The sequence below is a fragment of the Taudactylus pleione genome, unplaced genomic scaffold (assembly GCF_031769625.1).
Source record: "Taudactylus pleione unplaced genomic scaffold, aTauple2 ptg001088l, whole genome shotgun sequence".
In the NCBI taxonomy this organism is placed as follows: Eukaryota; Metazoa; Chordata; class Amphibia; order Anura; family Myobatrachidae; genus Taudactylus; species Taudactylus pleione.
This window is the reverse complement of record NW_028285489.1, coordinates 222,596-237,941: the sequence shown is the minus strand read 5'-3', so window position 1 is coordinate 237,941 and position 15,346 is coordinate 222,596. Positions and strand designations below refer to the sequence as shown.

Below are 15,346 nucleotides of genomic sequence, written 5' to 3'. Positions count from 1 at the left end.
AGTATATACAGTATTAGGGGGTGCCAGGAGATACACAGTATATACAGTATTAGGGGGTGCCAGGAGATACACAGTATATACAGTATTAGGGGGTGCCAGGAGATACACAGTATATACAGTATTAGGGGGTGCCAGGAGATACACAGTATATACAGTATTAGGGGGTGCCAGGAGATACACAGTATATACAGTATTAGGGGGTGCCAGGAGATACACAGTATATACAGTATTAGGGGGTGACAGGAGATACACAGTATATACAGTATTAGGGGGTGACAGGAGATACACAGTATATACAGTATTAGGGGGTGCCAGGAGATACACAGTATATACAGTATTAGGGGGTGCCAGGAGATACACAGTATATACAGTATTAGGGGGTGCCAGGAGATACACAGTATATACAGTATTAGGGGGTGCCAGGAGATACACAGTATATACAGTATTAGGGGGTGCCAGGAGATACACAGTATATACAGTATTAGGGGGTGCCAGGAGATACACAGTATATACAGTATTAGGGGGTGACAGGAGATACACAGTATATACAGTATTAGGGGGTGACAGGAGATACACAGTATATACAGTATTAGGGGGTGACAGGAGATACACAGTATATACAGTATTAGGGGGTGACAGGAGATACACAGTATATACAGTATTAGGGGGTGACAGGAGATACACAGTATATACAGTATTAGGGGGTGACAGGAGATACACAGTATATACAGTATTAGGGGGTGCCAGGAGATACACAGTATATACAGTATTAGGGGGTGCCAGGAGATACACAGTATATACAGTATTAGGGGGTGCCAGGAGATACACAGTATATACAGTATTAGGGGGTGCCAGGAGATACACAGTATATACAGTATTAGGGGGTGCCAGGAGATACACAGTATATACAGTATTAGGGGGTGACAGGAGATACACAGTATATACAGTATTAGGGGGTGACAGGAGATACACAGTATATACAGTATTAGGGGGTGACAGGAGATACACAGTATATACAGTATTAGGGGGTGACAGGAGATACACAGTATATACAGTATTAGGGGGTGCCAGGAGATACACAGTATATACAGTATTAGGGGGTGACAGGAGTCGTGGAGGTATATATATATTAGGGGGTGACAGGAGATACACAGTATATACAGTATTAGGGGGTGACAGGAGATACACAGTATATACAGTATTAGGGGGTGCCAGGAGATACACAGTATATACAGTATTAGGGGGTGACAGGAGTCGTGGAGGTATATATATATTAGGGGGTGACAGGAGATACACAGTATATACAGTATTAGGGGGTGACAGGAGATACACAGTATATACAGTATTAGGGGGTGACAGGAGATACACAGTATATACAGTATTAGGGGGTGACAGGAGATACACAGTATATACAGTATTAGGGGGTGACAGGAGATACACAGTATATACAGTATTAGGGGGTGACAGGAGATACACAGTATATACAGTATTAGGGGGTGACAGGAGATACACAGTATATACAGTATTAGGGGGTGCCAGGAGATACACAGTATATACAGTATTAGGGGGTGACAGGAGATACACAGTATATACAGTATTAGGGGGTGCCAGGAGATACACAGTATATACAGTATTAGGGGGTGCCAGGAGGTACACAGTATATACAGTATTAGGGGGTGCCAGGAGATACACAGTATATACAGTATTAGGGGGTGCCAGGAGATACACAGTATATACAGTATTAGGGGGTGACAGGAGATACACAGTATATACAGTATTAGGGGGTGCCAGGAGATACACAGTATATACAGTATTAGGGGGTGACAGGAGTCGTGGAGGTATATATATATTAGGGGGTGACAGGAGATACACAGTATATACAGTATTAGGGGGTGACAGGAGATACACAGTATATACAGTATTAGGGGGTGCCAGGAGATACACAGTATATACAGTATTAGGGGGTGACAGGAGTCGTGGAGGTATATATATATTAGGGGGTGACAGGAGATACACAGTATATACAGTATTAGGGGGTGACAGGAGATACACAGTATATACAGTATTAGGGGGTGACAGGAGATACACAGTATATACAGTATTAGGGGGTGACAGGAGATACACAGTATATACAGTATTAGGGGGTGCCAGGAGATACACAGTATATACAGTATTAGGGGGTGCCAGGAGATACACAGTATATACAGTATTAGGGGGTGCCAGGAGATACACAGTATATACAGTATTAGGGGGTGCCAGGAGATACACAGTATATACAGTATTAGGGGGTGCCAGGAGATACACAGTATATACAGTATTAGGGGGTGCCAGGAGATACACAGTATATACAGTATTAGGGGGTGCCAGGAGATACACAGTATATACAGTATTAGGGGGTGACAGGAGATACACAGTATATACAGTATTAGGGGGTGACAGGAGATACACAGTATATACAGTATTAGGGGGTGCCAGGAGATACACAGTATATACAGTATTAGGGGGTGACAGGAGATACACAGTATATACAGTATTAGGGGGTGCCAGGAGATACACAGTATATACAGTATTAGGGGGTGCCAGGAGATACACAGTATATACAGTATTAGGGGGTGCCAGGAGATACACAGTATATACAGTATTAGGGGGTGCCAGGAGATACACAGTATATACAGTATTAGGGGGTGACAGGAGATACACAGTATATACAGTATTAGGGGGTGCCAGGAGATACACAGTATATACAGTATTAGGGGGTGACAGGAGTCGTGGAGGTATATATATATTAGGGGGTGACAGGAGATACACAGTATATACAGTATTAGGGGGTGACAGGAGATACACAGTATATACAGTATTAGGGGGTGACAGGAGATACACAGTATATACAGTATTAGGGGGTGACAGGAGATACACAGTATATACAGTATTAGGGGGTGCCAGGAGATACACAGTATATACAGTATTAGGGGGTGACAGGAGATACACAGTATATACAGTATTAGGGACTGCCAGGAGATACACAGTATATACAGTATTAGGGGGTGCCAGGAGATACACAGTATATACAGTATTAGGGGGTGACAGGAGATACACAGTATATACAGTATTAGGGGGTGCCAGGAGATACACAGTATATACAGTATTAGGGGGTGCCAGGAGATACACAGTATATACAGTATTAGGGGGTGCCAGGAGATACACAGTATATACAGTATTAGGGGGTGACAGGAGATACACAGTATATACAGTATTAGGGGGTGACAGGAGATACACAGTATATACAGTATTAGGGGGTGACAGGAGATACACAGTATATACAGTATTAGGGGGTGCCAGGAGATACACAGTATATACAGTATTAGGGGGTGCCAGGAGATACACAGTATATACAGTATTAGGGGGTGCCAGGAGATACACAGTATATACAGTATTAGGGGGTGACAGGAGATACACAGTATATACAGTATTAGGGGGTGACAGGAGATACACAGTATATACAGTATTAGGGGGTGACAGGAGATACACAGTATATACAGTATTAGGGGGTGACAGGAGATACACAGTATATACAGTATTAGGGGGTGCCAGGAGATACACAGTATATACAGTATTAGGGGGTGACAGGAGATACACAGTATATACAGTATTAGGGGGTGCCAGGAGATACACAGTATATACAGTATTAGGGGGTGCCAGGAGGTACACAGTATATACAGTATTAGGGGGTGCCAGGAGATACACAGTATATACAGTATTAGGGGGTGCCAGGAGATACACAGTATATACAGTATTAGGGGGTGACAGGAGATACACAGTATATACAGTATTAGGGGGTGACAGGAGATACACAGTATATACAGTATTAGGGGGTGACAGGAGTCGTGGAGGTATATATATATTAGGGGGTGACAGGAGATACACAGTATATACAGTATTAGGGGGTGACAGGAGATACACAGTATATACAGTATTAGGGGGTGCCAGGAGATACACAGTATATACAGTATTAGGGGGTGACAGGAGTCGTGGAGGTATATATATATTAGGGGGTGACAGGAGATACACAGTATATACAGTATTAGGGGGTGACAGGAGATACACAGTATATACAGTATTAGGGGGTGCCAGGAGATACACAGTATATACAGTATTAGGGGGTGCCAGGAGGTACACAGTATATACAGTATTAGGGGGTGCCAGGAGATACACAGTATATACAGTATTAGGGGGTGCCAGGAGATACACAGTATATACAGTATTAGGGGGTGACAGGAGATACACAGTATATACAGTATTAGGGGGTGCCAGGAGATACACAGTATATACAGTATTAGGGGGTGACAGGAGTCGTGGAGGTATATATATATTAGGGGGTGACAGGAGATACACAGTATATACAGTATTAGGGGGTGACAGGAGATACACAGTATATACAGTATTAGGGGGTGCCAGGAGATACACAGTATATACAGTATTAGGGGGTGACAGGAGTCGTGGAGGTATATATATATTAGGGGGTGACAGGAGATACACAGTATATACAGTATTAGGGGGTGACAGGAGATACACAGTATATACAGTATTAGGGGGTGACAGGAGATACACAGTATATACAGTATTAGGGGGTGCCAGGAGATACACAGTATATACAGTATTAGGGGGTGCCAGGAGATACACAGTATATACAGTATTAGGGGGTGACAGGAGATACACAGTATATACAGTATTAGGGGGTGCCAGGAGATACACAGTATATACAGTATTAGGGGGTGCCAGGAGATACACAGTATATACAGTATTAGGGGGTGCCAGGAGATACACAGTATATACAGTATTAGGGGGTGACAGGAGATACACAGTATATACAGTATTAGGGGGTGCCAGGAGATACACAGTATATACAGTATTAGGGGGTGCCAGGAGATACACAGTATATACAGTATTAGGGGGTGCCAGGAGATACACAGTATATACAGTATTAGGGGGTGCCAGGAGATACACAGTATATACAGTATTAGGGGGTGCCAGGAGATACACAGTATATACAGTATTAGGGGGTGCCAGGAGATACACAGTATATACAGTATTAGGGGGTGCCAGGAGATACACAGTATATACAGTATTAGGGGGTGACAGGAGATACACAGTATATACAGTATTAGGGGGTGACAGGAGTCGTGGAGGTATATATATATTAGGGGGTGACAGGAGATACACAGTATATACAGTATTAGGGGGTGCCAGGAGATACACAGTATATACAGTATTAGGGGGTGACAGGAGATACACAGTATATACAGTATTAGGGGGTGACAGGAGATACACAGTATATACAGTATTAGGGGGTGACAGGAGATACACAGTATATACAGTATTAGGGGGTGACAGGAGATACACAGTATATACAGTATTAGGGGGTGACAGGAGATACACAGTATATACAGTATTAGGGGGTGACAGGAGATACACAGTATATACAGTATTAGGGGGTGCCAGGAGATACACAGTATATACAGTATTAGGGGGTGACAGGAGATACACAGTATATACAGTATTAGGGGGTGACAGGAGATACACAGTATATACAGTATTAGGGGGTGACAGGAGATACACAGTATATACAGTATTAGGGGGTGACAGGAGATACACAGTATATACAGTATTAGGGGGTGACAGGAGATACACAGTATATACAGTATTAGGGGGTGACAGGAGATACACAGTATATACAGTATTAGGGGGTGCCAGGAGATACACAGTATATACAGTATTAGGGGGTGCCAGGAGATACACAGTATATACAGTATTAGGGGGTGCCAGGAGATACACAGTATATACAGTATTAGGGGGTGCCAGGAGATACACAGTATATACAGTATTAGGGGGTGCCAGGAGATACACAGTATATACAGTATTAGGGGGTGCCAGGAGATACACAGTATATACAGTATTAGGGGGTGCCAGGAGATACACAGTATATACAGTATTAGGGGGTGCCAGGAGATACACAGTATATACAGTATTAGGGGGTGACAGGAGATACACAGTATATACAGTATTAGGGGGTGCCAGGAGATACACAGTATATACAGTATTAGGGGGTGCCAGGAGATACACAGTATATACAGTATTAGGGGGTGCCAGGAGATACACAGTATATACAGTATTAGGGGGTGACAGGAGATACACAGTATATACAGTATTAGGGGGTGACAGGAGATACACAGTATATACAGTATTAGGGGGTGACAGGAGATACACAGTATATACAGTATTAGGGGGTGCCAGGAGATACACAGTATATACAGTATTAGGGGGTGACAGGAGATACACAGTATATACAGTATTAGGGGGTGACAGGAGATACACAGTATATACAGTATTAGGGGGTGCCAGGAGATACACAGTATATACAGTATTAGGGGGTGACAGGAGATACACAGTATATACAGTATTAGGGGGTGCCAGGAGATACACAGTATATACAGTATTAGGGGGTGCCAGGAGATACACAGTATATACAGTATTAGGGGGTGCCAGGAGATACACAGTATATACAGTATTAGGGGGTGACAGGAGATACACAGTATATACAGTATTAGGGGGTGACAGGAGGTACACAGTATATACAGTATTAGGGGGTGCCAGGAGATACACAGTATATACAGTATTAGGGGGTGCCAGGAGATACACAGTATATACAGTATTAGGGGGTGCCAGGAGATACACAGTATATACAGTATTAGGGGGTGACAGGAGATACACAGTATATACAGTATTAGGGGGTGCCAGGAGATACACAGTATATACAGTATTAGGGGGTGACAGGAGATACACAGTATATACAGTATTAGGGGGTGACAGGAGATACACAGTATATACAGTATTAGGGGGTGACAGGAGATACACAGTATATACAGTATTAGGGGGTGCCAGGAGATACACAGTATATACAGTATTAGGGGGTGCCAGGAGATACACAGTATATACAGTATTAGGGGGTGACAGGAGATACACAGTATATACAGTATTAGGGGGTGCCAGGAGATACACAGTATATACAGTATTAGGGGGTGACAGGAGATACACAGTATATACAGTATTAGGGGGTGCCAGGAGATACACAGTATATACAGTATTAGGGGGTGACAGGAGATACACAGTATATACAGTATTAGGGGGTGCCAGGAGATACACAGTATATACAGTATTAGGGGGTGACAGGAGATACACAGTATATACAGTATTAGGGGGTGCCAGGAGATACACAGTATATACAGTATTAGGGGGTGACAGGAGATACACAGTATATACAGTATTAGGGGGTGACAGGAGATACACAGTATATACAGTATTAGGGGGTGCCAGGAGATACACAGTATATACAGTATTAGGGGGTGACAGGAGATACACAGTATATACAGTATTAGGGGGTGACAGGAGATACACAGTATATACAGTATTAGGGGGTGACAGGAGATACACAGTATATACAGTATTAGCGGGTGCCAGGAGATACACAGTATATACAGTATTAGGGGGTGCCAGGAGATACACAGTATATACAGTATTAGGGGGTGACAGGAGATACACAGTATATACAGTATTAGGGGGTGCCAGGAGATACACAGTATATACAGTATTAGGGGGTGACAGGAGTCGTGAGGTATATATAGTATTAGGGGGTGCCAGGAGATACACAGTATATACAGTATTAGGGGGTGCCAGGAGATACACAGTATATACAGTATTAGGGGGTGCCAGGAGATACACAGTATATACAGTATTAGGGGGTGCCAGGAGATACACAGTATATACAGTATTAGGGGGTGACAGGAGATACACAGTATATACAGTATTAGGGCGGTGCCAGGAGATACACAGTATATACAGTATTAGGGGGTGACAGGAGATACACAGTATATACAGAGTATTAGGGGGTGCCAGGAGATACACAGTATATACAGTATTAGGGGGTGCCAGGAGATACACAGTATATACAGTATTAGGGGGTGCCAGGAGATACACAGTATATACAGTATTAGGGGGTGCCAGGAGATACACAGTATATACAGTATTAGGGGGTGACAGGAGATACACAGTATATACAGTATTAGGGGGTGCCAGGAGATACACAGTATATACAGTATTAGGGGGTGACAGGAGATACACAGTATATACAGTATTAGGGGGTGCCAGGAGATACACAGTATATACAGTATTAGGGGTGACAGGAGATACACAGTATATACAGTATTAGGGGGTGACCAGGAGATACACAGTATATACAGTATTAGGGGGTGACAGGAGATACACAGTATATACAGTATTAGGGGGTGACAGGAGATACACAGTATATACAGTATTAGGGGGTGACAGGAGATACACAGTATATACAGTATTAGGGGGGTGACAGGAGATACACAGTAATATACAGTATTAGGGGGTGCAGGAGATACACAGTATATACAGTATTAGGGGGTGCCAGGAGATACACAGTATATACAGTATTAGGGGGTGACAGGAGATACACAGTATATACAGTATTAGGGGGTGCCAGGAGATACACAGTATATACAGTATTAGGGGGTGCCAGGAGATACACAGTATATACAGTATTAGGGGGTGACAGGAGATACACAGTATATACAGTATTAGGGGGTGCCAGGAGATACACAGTATATACAGTATTAGGGGGTGACAGGAGATACACAGTATATACAGTATTAGGGGGTGCCAGGAGATACACAGTATATACAGTATTAGGGGGTGACAGGAGATACACAGTATATACAGTATTAGGGGGTGACAGGAGATACACAGTATATACAGTATTAGGGGGTGCCAGGAGATACACAGTATATACAGTATTAGGGGGTGACAGGAGATACACAGTATACAGTATAGGGGGTGCCAGGAGATACACAGTATATACAGTATTAGGGGGTGACAGGAGATACACAGTATATACAGTATTAGGGGGTGACAGGAGATACACAGTATAATACAGTATTAGGGGGTGACAGGAGATACACAGTATATACAGTATTAGGGGGTGACAGGAGATACACAGTATATACAGTATTAGGGGGTGCCAGGAGATACACAGTATATTACAGTATTAGGGGGTGACAGGAGATACACAGTATATACAGTATTAGGGGGTGCCAGGAGATACACAGTATATACAGTATTAGGGGGTGCCAGGAGATACACAGTATATACAGTATTAGGGGGTGACAGGAGATACACAGTATATACAGTATTAGGGGGTGCCAGGAGATACACAGTATATACAGTATTAGGGGGTGACAGGAACACAGTATATACAGTATTAGGGGGTGCCAGGAGATACACAGTATATACAGTATTAGGGGGTGACAGGAGATACACAGTATATACAGTATTAGGGGGTGACAGGAGATACACAGTATATACAGTATTAGGGGGTGCCAGGAGATACACAGTATATACAGTATTAGGGGGTGACAGGAGATACACAGTATATACAGTATTAGGGGGTGACAGGAGATACACAGTATATACAGTATTAGGGGGTGACAGGAGATACACAGTATATACAGTATTAGGGGGTGCCAGGAGATACACAGTATATACAGTATTAGGGGGTGCCAGGAGATACACAGTATATACAGTATTAGGGGGTGACAGGAGATACACAGTATATACAGTATTAGGGGGTGCCAGGAGATACACAGTATATACAGTATTAGGGGGTGACAGGAGTCGAGTATATATATTAGGGGGTGCCAGGAGATACACAGTATATACAGTATTAGGGGGTGCCAGGAGATACACAGTATATACAGTATTAGGGGGTGCCAGGAGATACACAGTATATACAGTATTAGGGGGTGACAGGAGATACACAGTATATACAGTATTAGGGGGTGACAGGAGATACACAGTATATACAGTATTAGGGGGGTGCCAGGAGATACACAGTATATACAGTATTAGGGGGTGACAGGAGATACACAGTATATACAGTATTAGGGGGTGCCAGGAGATACACAGTATATACAGTATTAGGGGGTGACAGGAGATACACAGTATATACAGTATTAGGGGGTGACAGGAGATACACAGTATATACAGTATTAGGGGGTGCCAGGAGATACACAGTATATACAGTATTAGGGGGTGACAGGAGATACACAGTATATACAGTATTAGGGGGTGCCAGGAGATACACAGTATATACAGTATTAGGGGGTGACAGGAGTCGTGAGGTATATATAGTATTAGGGGGTGCCAGGAGATACACAGTATATACAGTATTAGGGGGTGCCAGGAGATACACAGTATATACAGTATTAGGGGGTGCCAGGAGATACACAGTATATACAGTATTAGGGGGTGACAGGAGATACACAGTATATACAGTATTAGGGGGTGACAGGAGATACACAGTATATACAGTATTAGGGGGTGCCAGGAGATACACAGTATATACAGTATTAGGGGGTGACAGGAGATACACAGTATATACAGTATTAGGGGGTGCCAGGAGATACACAGTATATACAGTATTAGGGGGTGACAGGAGATACACAGTATATACAGTATTAGGGGGTGACAGGAGATACACAGTATATACAGTATTAGGGGGTGCCAGGAGATACACAGTATATACAGTATTAGGGGGTGCCAGGAGATACACAGTATATACAGTATTAGGGGGTGACAGGAGATACACAGTATATACAGTATTAGGGGGTGACAGGAGATACACAGTATATACAGTATTAGGGGGTGACAGGAGATACACAGTATATACAGTATTAGGGGGTGCCAGGAGATACACAGTATATACAGTATTAGGGGGTGCCAGGAGATACACAGTATATACAGTATTAGGGGGTGACAGGAGATACACAGTATATACAGTATTAGGGGGTGCCAGGAGATACACAGTATATACAGTATTAGGGGGTGACAGGAGATACACAGTATATACAGTATTAGGGGGTGCCAGGAGATACACAGTATATACAGTATTAGGGGGTGACAGGAGATACACAGTATATACAGTATTAGGGGGTGCCAGGAGATACACAGTATATACAGTATTAGGGGGTGACAGGAGATACACAGTATATACAGTATTAGGGGGTGACAGGAGATACACAGTATATACAGTATTAGGGGGTGCCAGGAGATACACAGTATATACAGTATTAGGGGGTGACAGGAGATACACAGTATATACAGTATTAGGGGGTGACAGGAGATACACAGTATATACAGTATTAGGGGGTGACAGGAGATACACAGTATATACAGTATTAGGGGGTGCCAGGAGATACACAGTATATACAGTATTAGGGGGTGACAGGAGATACACAGTATATACAGTATTAGGGGGTGACAGGAGATACACAGTATATACAGTATTAGGGGGTGCCAGGAGATACACAGTATATACAGTATTAGGGGGTGCCAGGAGATACACAGTATATACAGTATTAGGGGGTGACAGGAGATACACAGTATATACAGTATTAGGGGGTGCCAGGAGATACACAGTATATACAGTATTAGGGGGTGACAGGAGATACACAGTATATACAGTATTAGGGGGTGACAGGAGATACACAGTATATACAGTATTAGGGGGTGACAGGAGATACACAGTATATACAGTATTAGGGGGTGACAGGAGATACACAGTATATACAGTATTAGGGGGTGCCAGGAGATACACAGTATATACAGTATTAGGGGGTGACAGGAGATACACAGTATATACAGTATTAGGGGGTGCCAGGAGATACACAGTATATACAGTATTAGGGGGTGACAGGAGATACACAGTATATACAGTATTAGGGGGTGACAGGAGATACACAGTATATACAGTATTAGGGGGTGACAGGAGATACACAGTATATACAGTATTAGGGGGTGACAGGAGATACACAGTATATACAGTATTAGGGGGTGCCAGGAGATACACAGTATATACAGTATTAGGGGGTGACAGGAGATACACAGTATATACAGTATTAGGGGGTGACAGGAGATACACAGTATATACAGTATTAGGGGGTGACAGGAGATACACAGTATATACAGTATTAGGGGGTGACAGGAGATACACAGTATATACAGTATTAGGGGGTGACAGGAGATACACAGTATATACAGTATTAGGGGGTGACAGGAGATACACAGTATATACAGTATTAGGGGGTGACAGGAGATACACAGTATATACAGTATTAGGGGGTGACAGGAGATACACAGTATATACAGTATTAGGGGGTGCCAGGAGATACACAGTATATACAGTATTAGGGGGTGACAGGAGATACACAGTATATACAGTATTAGGGGGTGCCAGGAGATACACAGTATATACAGTATTAGGGGGTGACAGGAGATACACAGTATATACAGTATTAGGGGGTGCCAGGAGATACACAGTATATACAGTATTAGGGGGTGCCAGGAGATACACAGTATATACAGTATTAGGGGGTGCCAGGAGATACACAGTATATACAGTATTAGGGGGTGACAGGAGATACACAGTATATACAGTATTAGGGGGTGACAGGAGATACACAGTATATACAGTATTAGGGGGTGCCAGGAGATACACAGTATATACAGTATTAGGGGGTGACAGGAGATACACAGTATATACAGTATTAGGGGGTGCCAGGAGATACACAGTATATACAGTATTAGGGGGTGACAGGAGATACACAGTATATACAGTATTAGGGGGTGACAGGAGATACACAGTATATACAGTATTAGGGGGTGACAGGAGATACACAGTATATACAGTATTAGGGGGTGACAGGAGATACACAGTATATACAGTATTAGGGGGTGACAGGAGATACACAGTATATACAGTATTAGGGGGTGACAGGAGATACACAGTATATACAGTATTAGGGGGTGACAGGAGATACACAGTATATACAGTATTAGGGGGTGACAGGAGATACACAGTATATACAGTATTAGGGGGTGCCAGGAGATACACAGTATATACAGTATTAGGGGGTGACAGGAGATACACAGTATATACAGTATTAGGGGGTGCCAGGAGATACACAGTATATACAGTATTAGGGGGTGACAGGAGATACGTGAGTATATACAGTATTAGGGGGTGCCAGGAGATACACAGTATATACAGTATTAGGGGGTGCCAGGAGATACACAGTATATACAGTATTAGGGGGTGCCAGGAGATACACAGTATATACAGTATTAGGGGGTGACAGGAGATACACAGTATATACAGTATTAGGGGGTGACAGGAGATACACAGTATATACAGTATTAGGGGGTGACAGGAGATACACAGTATATACAGTATTAGGGGGTGCCAGGAGATACACAGTATATACAGTATTAGGGGGTGACAGGAGATACACAGTATATACAGTATTAGGGGGTGACAGGAGATACACAGTATATACAGTATTAGGGGGTGACAGGAGATACACAGTATATACAGTATTAGGGGGTGCCAGGAGATACACAGTATATACAGTATTAGGGGGTGACAGGAGATACACAGTATATACAGTATTAGGGGGTGACAGGAGATACACAGTATATACAGTATTAGGGGGTGCCAGGAGATACACAGTATATGCCAGGAGATACACAGTATATACAGTATTAGGGGGTGCCAGGAGATACACAGTATATACAGTATTAGGGGGTGACAGGAGATACACAGTATATACAGTATTAGGGGGTGCCAGGAGATACACAGTATATACAGTATTAGGGGGTGACAGGAGATACACAGTATATACAGTATTAGGGGGTGACAGGAGATACACAGTATATACAGTATTAGGGGGTGACAGGAGATACACAGTATATACAGTATTAGGGGGTGACAGGAGATACACAGTATATACAGTATTAGGGGGTGCCAGGAGATACACAGTATATACAGTATTAGGGGGTGCCAGGAGATACACAGTATATACAGTATTAGGGGGTGCCAGGAGATACACAGTATATACAGTATTAGGGGGTGACAGGAGATACACAGTATATACAGTATTAGGGGGTGCCAGGAGATACACAGTATATACAGTATTAGGGGGTGACAGGAGATACACAGTATATACAGTATTAGGGGGTGACAGGAGATACACAGTATATACAGTATTAGGGGGTGCCAGGAGATACACAGTATATACAGTATTAGGGGGTGACAGGAGTCGTGGAGGTATATATATATTAGGGGCTGACATGTAGAGATATATAAAGCAGGAAGCCGGGAGGTGACGGTATATAACGGGGACACTCACCGGGGAGAAGCTGCCGGTGGGATCTCTCATGCTGGGTAGCGGTCCCCGGTCCTCCCCGCTGCTCCCCTCAGTCCGGCTGCTGCTCCTCTCTCTCCGGAGCCCCCGTGTAATGTGTCCGGCCGCCCCCCTCCATTCCCCGGCTGCTGAGCGCTCCGGAGATCCCGCACTGACACCTTCTGCTGCCGGCAGCAGCCGCAGCCCCTCCCCCGGTGACATCACCCGGTCCCCGCCAACCGGAGCCCGCGGGTGTGATGTAAGCGCCCGGTAACCATGCAGCACATTATACACCCGGATCCCTACATTCCCTGATCCCCACATACAGTTACACTACCTCATCCCTACTCTCCCTGATCCCAACACCCCGCTCCCTTCATCCCTACTCTTCCTGATCCCTACACCCCGCTCCCCTCATCCCTACTCTCCCTGATCCCTACTCCCCGCTCCCCTCATCCCTACTTTCCCTGATCCCAACACCCCGCTCCCTTCATCCCTACTCTCCCTGATCCCTGCACCCCGCTCCCTTCATCCCTACTCTCCCTGAACCCTACACCCCGCTCCCCTCATCCCTACTCTCCCTGATGCCTACACCCCGCTCCCCTCATCCCTACTCTCCCTGATGCCTACACCCCGCTCCCCTCATCCCTACTCTCCCTGATCCCTGCACCCCGCTCCCTTCATCCCTACTCTCCCTGATCCCTGCACCCCGCTCCCCTCATCCCTACTCTCCCTGATGCCTACACCCCGCTCCCCTCCTCCCTACTCTCCCTGATGCCTACACCCCGCTCCCCTCATCCCTACTCTCCCTGTTCCCTACTCCCCACTCCCCTCATCCCTACTCTCCCTGATCCCTACTCCCCGCTCCCTACATCCCTACTCTCCCTGATGCCTACACCCCGCTCCCCTCATCCCTACTCTCCCTGATCCCCTAATCCCTATTTTCCCTGATCCCTACACCCCACTCCAGCCATCCCTATTCTCCCTGATCCCTACACCCCACTCCAGCCATCCCTACTCTCCCTGATCCC

At 44.4% G+C, this 15,346-nt stretch overlaps 1 protein-coding gene across 2 annotated transcripts in view; it reads right to left on the bottom strand.

Annotated features, from left to right (window-relative positions):
- The window catches only part of LRRC24 (leucine rich repeat containing 24), a 170,875-nt gene extending 156,357 nt beyond the window's left edge, over positions 1–14,518 (bottom strand). For both annotated transcript variants that reach the window (XM_088461717.1, XM_088461718.1), the window contains exon 1: positions 14,322–14,518. The gene's annotated coding sequence lies outside the window, so the exon portion shown is untranslated. The remainder of the gene's footprint in view (positions 1–14,321) is intronic.
- Between the last annotated feature and the right edge of the window lie 828 nt (positions 14,519–15,346).